This window comes from Alligator sinensis, unplaced genomic scaffold, assembly GCF_000455745.1.
Source record: "Alligator sinensis unplaced genomic scaffold, ASM45574v1 scaffold1343_1, whole genome shotgun sequence".
Taxonomy (NCBI): domain Eukaryota; kingdom Metazoa; phylum Chordata; order Crocodylia; family Alligatoridae; genus Alligator; species Alligator sinensis.
The window spans coordinates 1-7,299 of NW_005842810.1; the positions used below are offsets into that span (position 1 = coordinate 1).

At 51.2% G+C, this 7,299-nt stretch overlaps 1 protein-coding gene across 2 annotated transcripts in view; it reads left to right on the forward strand.

Annotated features, from left to right (window-relative positions):
- Positions 1-641: 641 nt before the first annotated feature.
- The window catches only part of FAM184A (family with sequence similarity 184 member A), a 189,913-nt gene continuing 183,255 nt past the window's right edge, over positions 642-7,299 (forward strand). For both annotated transcript variants that reach the window (XM_025191337.1, XM_006035158.3), the window contains exon 1: positions 642-660. The gene's annotated coding sequence lies outside the window, so the exon portion shown is untranslated. The remainder of the gene's footprint in view (positions 661-7,299) is intronic.

Sequence of the window (7,299 nt, forward strand, 5' to 3'; positions counted from 1 at the left end):
CGCAATGTCTCTCCCATGGCCGCAGTGGCTAGCGCAGGGGCGTTACGGTATCCCTGTGGGCAAACTGCCCAGGTGTACATCTTTCCCCCTACACACACATTAAGTATCCCCTGTGGGTCACTTATAGGGATGGAATAAAACATGTCTTTTAAGTCAATGGTGGTCACGAACCACTCTCCCTCGTGCTGAACGGCTGTTATAGCATCTATTATTTCCATAATTGTGTGCGAAGCCGGGAGCTGGAGCGGCACACACCGGTGGTTGGCTTGGCGATAGCCTACAACTAAACGAGCATCGTCTGGGTTATTGGGTTTGGGGATGCCCCAGCCCGCAGATAGGTAGGTCGAGGCATCAACCGGCCGAATGCGTCCTTGTTGTTCTAAGCCCCATAGTAGTGCGTCAGCTTTGGGCTGTAGCACCGGCCGTGTGGAGATGGGTTAGTAACGCCAGGATGTCCGTTCTATGTGTGGTTCCCCAACAGAATGATCCGGAGAAACGAGTCCCCAGAAATGTGACGTCCGTTGTGGGCTCGAGGTGGGACTTTGTCGCATTTACGGTCCATCCCGTGTCTTGTAGATGCTGATTGAGGCAAGTTGTGGTGGCCCGAACGCTGGCGCGATCAGCACCAAGAACGATGATGTCATCGACATAGGACCATATGTGAGTGTGGGGCAGGCGTTGGGGCTCAAAAGTGCGCAATGTCTCTCCCATGGCCGCAGTGGCTAGCGCAGGGGCGTTACGGTATCCCTGTGGGCAAACTGCCCAGGTGTACATCTTTCCCCCTACACACACATTAAGTATCCCCTGTGGGTCACTTATAGGGATGGAATAAAACATGTCTTTTAAGTCAATGGTGGTCACGAACCACTCTCCCTCGTGCTGAACGGCTGTTATAGCATCTATTATTTCCATAATTGTGTGCGAAGCCGGGAGCTGGAGCGGCACACACCGGTGGTTGGCTTGGCGATAGCCTACAACTAAACGAGCATCGTCTGGGTTATTGGGTTTGGGGATGCCCCAGCCCGCAGATAGGTAGGTCGAGGCATCAACCGGCCGAATGCGTCCTTGTTGTTCTAAGCCCCATAGTAGTGCGTCAGCTTTGGGCTGTAGCACCGGCCGTGTGGAGATGGGTTAGTAACGCCATGCCGTAGGGACGCTCAGTTGTGGTTGATGTTTTGTAACTGGTGTAAACGTTAACGGAAGGGCCGAAAAAATGTCGTGCTTTAATTTTAGGGCTTTGATGGCCGGGACGCCTAAGATGTTAAGGTCGCCCATCACTGCATAGAGGGGGTAGGGTGCGATGAAAAATTTTACCACAGTAGTGGCTGAGGTCGCATGAAGGCCCCTGACGAACAGAGTTCTGGAGGTGCGGACGTGGGGAACCTCAAGGCATAGCACGTTAACTTGTGTGCCCGTGTCAAGGAGAAACCGAATGGGGATAGCGCGAGAAGAAGAAGTTGCACTCACATTAAAAGTGGCATACGGGCGGTCATCTGTGGGATCGCGGCCGGCGTAGCCCGTCTCGGCAGCCGCTACTCATTTTTTTCCCCTGCAGCCGCTACTCATTTTTTCCCTCTTGGGCATCCCCTGACCGGAACGTAAAGTCCAGTCTCTCTGCCTGGGCCCGTTGGGCCACGTCTCCCAGATGGTGGATTTGTGCCTTGGTCAGGCCGCTTTTGTTGAGGAGGAACCCGAACGTGGCCCGTTCTTCTGGAGATCGTTCCGGCGGTCCTGGGTCCCGAGGTTTGCGGGGTTTGTCCGATGTATTCGACCGTTGCGTTGTGGCAGCAGCGACCTTTTGTGCGGGTTGTCCTCACTGGACGCTCGTCAGTTTCCCTAGGGAGCTTAAAATATTTTCGATGGGATCTCCAAGTAATGGGCTCAGTAAAAGTCGGAACATGGGGGCATGGAGACCTCCGTATAGCTCCACGCACGACTCTATGGCCGGGGTAGATACTGGGATTTTTGCCGGATCTCTGCAAAAGCGGTGGGGCCGCTCACTCCGTTCTTCTGCCCGTGTAAGGTTTGTAGGGTTGCGGGTGGCGTCCCAAGTCAAATAACTAATTCCCACTATAGCATAGAGGAGTTGAGTAGGTGTGGGCGCAGGGGGAGGGTCTGCATGCCAGGCGTGGGCGCGGACCACAAGCACTGGGATGGTGGCCGCCGGCAGGGGTATGGGCCAGGCCCGGTTACGGACCAACTTATCCATGTCCGCACACCCCCCACCGCTCCAAGCCGGCTGCCGCATAAGCACCGTACACTCTGCAGGGTCAGCTATCTTGGACCCGTGTTCCAACACTAAACGTCCCGTTCAGATGGCAATGGTCTCGCCTGGCTGAATTTTGGTATCCTTTGCTAGGTCTTGTAGTTCCCCACCCTTGTGCAGGTACGAAACGTAGTAGTAATCTGGGTGTTCCCCGTTTGATCTACTAAGGTCTTGGTGATGGCGACTGGGTTGGCGTGCATGGGGGGTGCAGCCATATCGATGCCTACGTTTTTGTCAAATGGGCATTCGTTTGGGGGGAAGGCACCAGGATAGGGGGGTGGGGTTTTCGCCTCGAGGGGAGGGGCTGACGCCACAGGGAACACCTCCTCTGGTGAGGGGGACGGATCTTTATTACTCACAGTCTCCACCTCTTTTTCTCTCCGCCCCTGCGCTGCCGCCTCGGTGCCATCTTTAGGTGCAGTCGCAGCATGGTCGGCGGCCATCTTCGTGAGCATCTATCAAATTCGCTTGATTCGCGGCGTGTCTCATTAGCGTGGAAAACGAGCGAAACAAGACATTAAGCTTTTTTCCTTTGTCCCACTTTTGTCCGCCCCACTTAGAGGAATTTTTGCCCTCCTCTTCTAGGTTCTCCCTCAAGGTAGTCAATATTTCATTTTCGGCCCCTCCCGGAATGATAGCCGGACAATGAAACTTGTCGGGGGGGTATCACAGCCTCCTCCTGTCTTGAGGTGTTGTATGCACTGGGCAAATTCTTTTTCGGGCGCACGATCGATACCCCCACTCATTGGTTTAATTCGACTAAGTTCGACCTCCGCCACTACGTCGGGGGGACGGTACAGGACAGAGGGGCATGACAGGAGGCACCCAAGCGCAGCGGGACTGAGCCCGGACACTACCCATTCCTTAGCCACCCCGGGCTGGTGTGTGAGGGTGTTGGGCGGCTGGATGGACAAATAGCTCCCTAACTTCCCATTCTGTGCGACCTGGTGGTAGGCAATGTGGGCCCACAGGCCGTCCGCATCGGTGGGCGGGGGCCACTGATGGTTCGCCCACGGGCAATACTCTACTAAGGGGTCTGCATGTGCTTTCCCTTCTCGTCTCAGGGATCCCATCCTCGTCGCCATGTCGCATGCGGTGGAGTTAAACGCTCTGGGCGAGAACGAGGAGGTAATAACACAGAGGCAGAGTCCCTTGGCACTTAAAGCGAAATGCAAAAAAGTTTTATTTTTTGTACTCACATTGGCAGTGAGGCTCAGTTCTCTTAAAGCTGTTACAGATACTGCAGTTATTCGCTCCCCTGGGATAGATCACTCGTTCGGGATACGGAGGGGTTGCCCTGGGTTTTGGATATCGGTGGGCATTCACGAGACTGAGATAGAATTGGCCAGATTCCACCCTGCTCGTTTAGTCTTGGACTCTGGAGTGTTCTCTTCCAGATTCCTTGGTTGTTTTATAAGACTGACACAATTGCCAGTGTCCCCGTGAGCCAATTGGCTTCTATTATTCTGTTCGTTCCCTTATATGGTGGTCTCCCCCCGGGTTTGAGTCTCCCCCCGGGTTTGAGGAAGTTCCCAACAGTTATGGCAATAGCATGACAAGATACGCAATGGCTGCGGCTGCTTATCTGTGAGTTAGTACAGTCAGTACTTTTCCAAAATGGTGGCTGTTGATCTGTAAGTTAGTACAGTCAGTACTTTCCCAAAATGACAACTGGTCACTCGGGAGCAAGCAGCAAGTATTATACAATAGGCACGTGTGCTGGGGGTTGCTGACCCCTGGCATAGTGTATATAGAGGTGATTGCTTAATAGCTTAAAATAGTCTTACTCATGTATATTGTGGGGGGGTATGGTTGGGGAGTAGGTGGGGGTACATGTGTATGGGTTGTGGGTGGGATGTGTGGGGGCTGTGGGAGGGCATGGCTGTATGTGGGAATATGGTGGAGGGTGGGGTTTATGGGAGGGTATGGATGTGGGTGGGGGGGAGGTCCTTGGTGTCCCTGGAGTGAGTGTGCGAGTTCCCGGCCATGTGGTAGTAGTATGCGGGGCCAGCCCTGCCTAGCCCCATAGCATTCAGCTCCCATGCTCCTGCCCAAGTCCCCAGCCACCTGTGATGGCAGCGAGCAGGACCAGCCCAACCCAGCCCCATAGCTCGTGGCTCCCTCCTGAGTCTGTGGCCACATGTGATGGTAGGGTGTGGGTCCAGCCCCACCTGGCCCAATAGCTCAAAACTCCCACCTGAATTCCCAGCCACATGTCATGGTAGCATGTGGGGCCAGCCCAACCCAGCCCCATAGCATGCAGCTCTGGTGCTCCTACAGCATGCGAGACCAACCTGGCCCGGCACCATAGCACATGGCTCCCTGTACTCCCAGACGTGTTTCCCTCAACAGGAGTCCTTAGCGCCCAATTTGGTGGGGATCTTATTTGAATTTCCACTCTCCCAGGGAGAGAGACCAGGAACAGCCACTGCGTGGCCAGGCAAAAGTGCCCCCTACCTTGGGGCAGGGAGAAGGTCAGTCCAGGCTGGAGTGGGGGTTGGTTGCTTAGCAACTGGAGCTGCACCTCCCACAGCCAGCAGGCTTTCAGAGGAGCAGCTGAGGGCCAGGGCTCATGATAATTCTTTTGTCTTTCAGAGGGGCCCTACAGGCCAGATTTTGACTGCCCTTGCTCTTTAGTGATATATTTTTGGGTGGAGAAACTGAAGCTATCTGTGCACTCCTTCCTTCTCTAAAAACACTTTCTATAAGTATTCCGTCTCATGGCTGCTCCATAAGGCAAGGGAGAGAGTTCTAAGGTTTCCTTTATCTTTACTGCTATGATTGCTTCACAATAAGGAAAGGAACCAGCATTGGAGAATGGGCTTAAGCTATATCCTTCTTTCAGTGTTTTTGAGTCTAAGGGAGTGGAGGTCAGATCAGTGTAGTGGAGAGATTGAGAAAGAGGGGCAGAATAAGAAAGGGCTTTCCATTCTGTCCCCCAGTATCTGACATTTTCCATGCCTGTATGTCATTTAGGGCTAGAATAGAAAATTTGGTGTGAGCACAATCCGTACATAGCCCACATGGGACACCAAGTCAAAGGCCTTCCTAACATTCAAGTAAATGACATCAACCTCATCTCCCTTGTCTAGAAGGGAGATGAGGTTAGTTAGACATGACCTACCTGTGACAAAATTGTGCTGGCTATTGTTCAGAATTTTGCCTTCTACTAGATTATCACTAGCAGAGAAATTTTTCAGGGATATTTCCTGGGATTGAGGTCAGACTGATCAGCCTGTAGTTCCCTGGGTCCTCTCTCCTCCCCTGCTTGAAGATGGGCACAACATTGGCCCTCTTCCACTCTTCTGGGACCTCTCCTGCATGCCACGAATTATCAAAGAGGTTCACCAGCAGTCCTGCAATGATTTTGGCTAGTTCATTCAGCACTTGCTGATGGAGTTCATCCAGTCCTGATGACATATAGATATCCAGACTCTCCAGCTATTCTTTCACCAGCTCTACATTGACTGTTGGTAGGTGATCATCCTACTTGACTGTTCTTTGTCATAGTTGCATTCAGCAGGCTATCAATACCCATCATATCTTCACCATAGATGTAACTTTCTGAATGGTATGAAAATAATCAAATCCTGTCTTCATTCTGCCAATGCCATATTTTCTCTCATGCAACACTCATCTTTTCCCCCAAATCAGGGTTTATGTATTTAGCAAGGAAACTGATTTTCTGTCTAGGAGAGAAGCATTCTGCTTTGATTCCTCCTCCACAGTGCAGCAGCTATTGGAGTCGATTGACTTAGCGGTTCATTATTCTTCACCTGATAGGTGTTAATCATTATTTCTGTTTTAATGGTCTTGATATTCCACTAAGCAAGATAACCTTAGGACACTATTACTGTCTGCTAGCTCCTCCTCATCTCTCTCCATTTATTACGTAACCCTGGAGACTCTTTAGTTCTTTTAAAAAAAAACAAACACAGAGATCATGTCGTCAGCAGCAGCTAGCTTTTTACCTTTAGATAAGCCAGAAAGGGAGGATGAGCGAGCTGAAGATTAGCCTCTGTCCCTGCTCTATGCAGCGGTAACTCTGGAAAAATCTAAATGGTCCATATTATATTCCAGGGTGAGTTGTATGTAAGAAAATATGGCAGTGCCAATCTCCATTGCCCGTTTTTATTTTTTTCAATAAGACCTCTTGTGCTTTTTTTCATCTAACCCTTATATATAGGAAGACTGCACCCCTAAATACATTGTATCTCTTCATAATCCCATTAATTATTTTATCTGTTGTTATACCTGGCTCAAAGTCGATCATGGTTGGACAACTTCTAGTTTGTTCTGAACACTTTTTCATGCTGATCAGTACATGTCATTGATACCATTGGCTAGAGGGTTGCACCCAGAAAGTTGTAGTGAATGGGTCGGTATCGACCTGGAAGGGTGTGGGCAGTGGAGTCCCACAGGGCTTGGTCCTAGGACTGATACTCTTCAATGTCTTCATCAGCGACTTGGACGAGGGAGTGAAGTGTACTCTGTCCAGGTTTGTGGATGACACAACTGTGGGGAGAAGTAGACACGCCGGAGGGCAGGGAACAACTACAAGCAAACCTGGATAGGTTGGACAAATGGGCAGAAAACAACAGAATGCAATTCAACAAGGAGAAATGCAGAGTGCTGCACCTAGGGAGGAAAAATGTCCAGCATACCTACTGCCTAGGGAATGACCTGCTTGGTGGCACGGAATCGGAAAGGGATCTTGGAGTCCTAGTGGACTCCAAGATGAACATGAGTCGTCAGTGTGACGAAGCCATCAGAAAATCTAATGGCACTTTATTGTGCATCAGCAGATGCTTGACGAATAGATCCAAGGAGGTGATACTTCCCCTCTATCGGGCGCTGGTCAGACCGCAGTTGGAATACTGCATTCAATTTTGGGTGCCACACTTCAAGAGAGATGTGGATAACCTGGAGAGGGTCCAGAGAAGGGCCACTCATATGGTTAAGGGCTTGCAGGCCAAGCCCTATGAGGAGAGACTAGGGCACCTGGACCTCTTCAGCCTCCGCAAGAGAAGGTT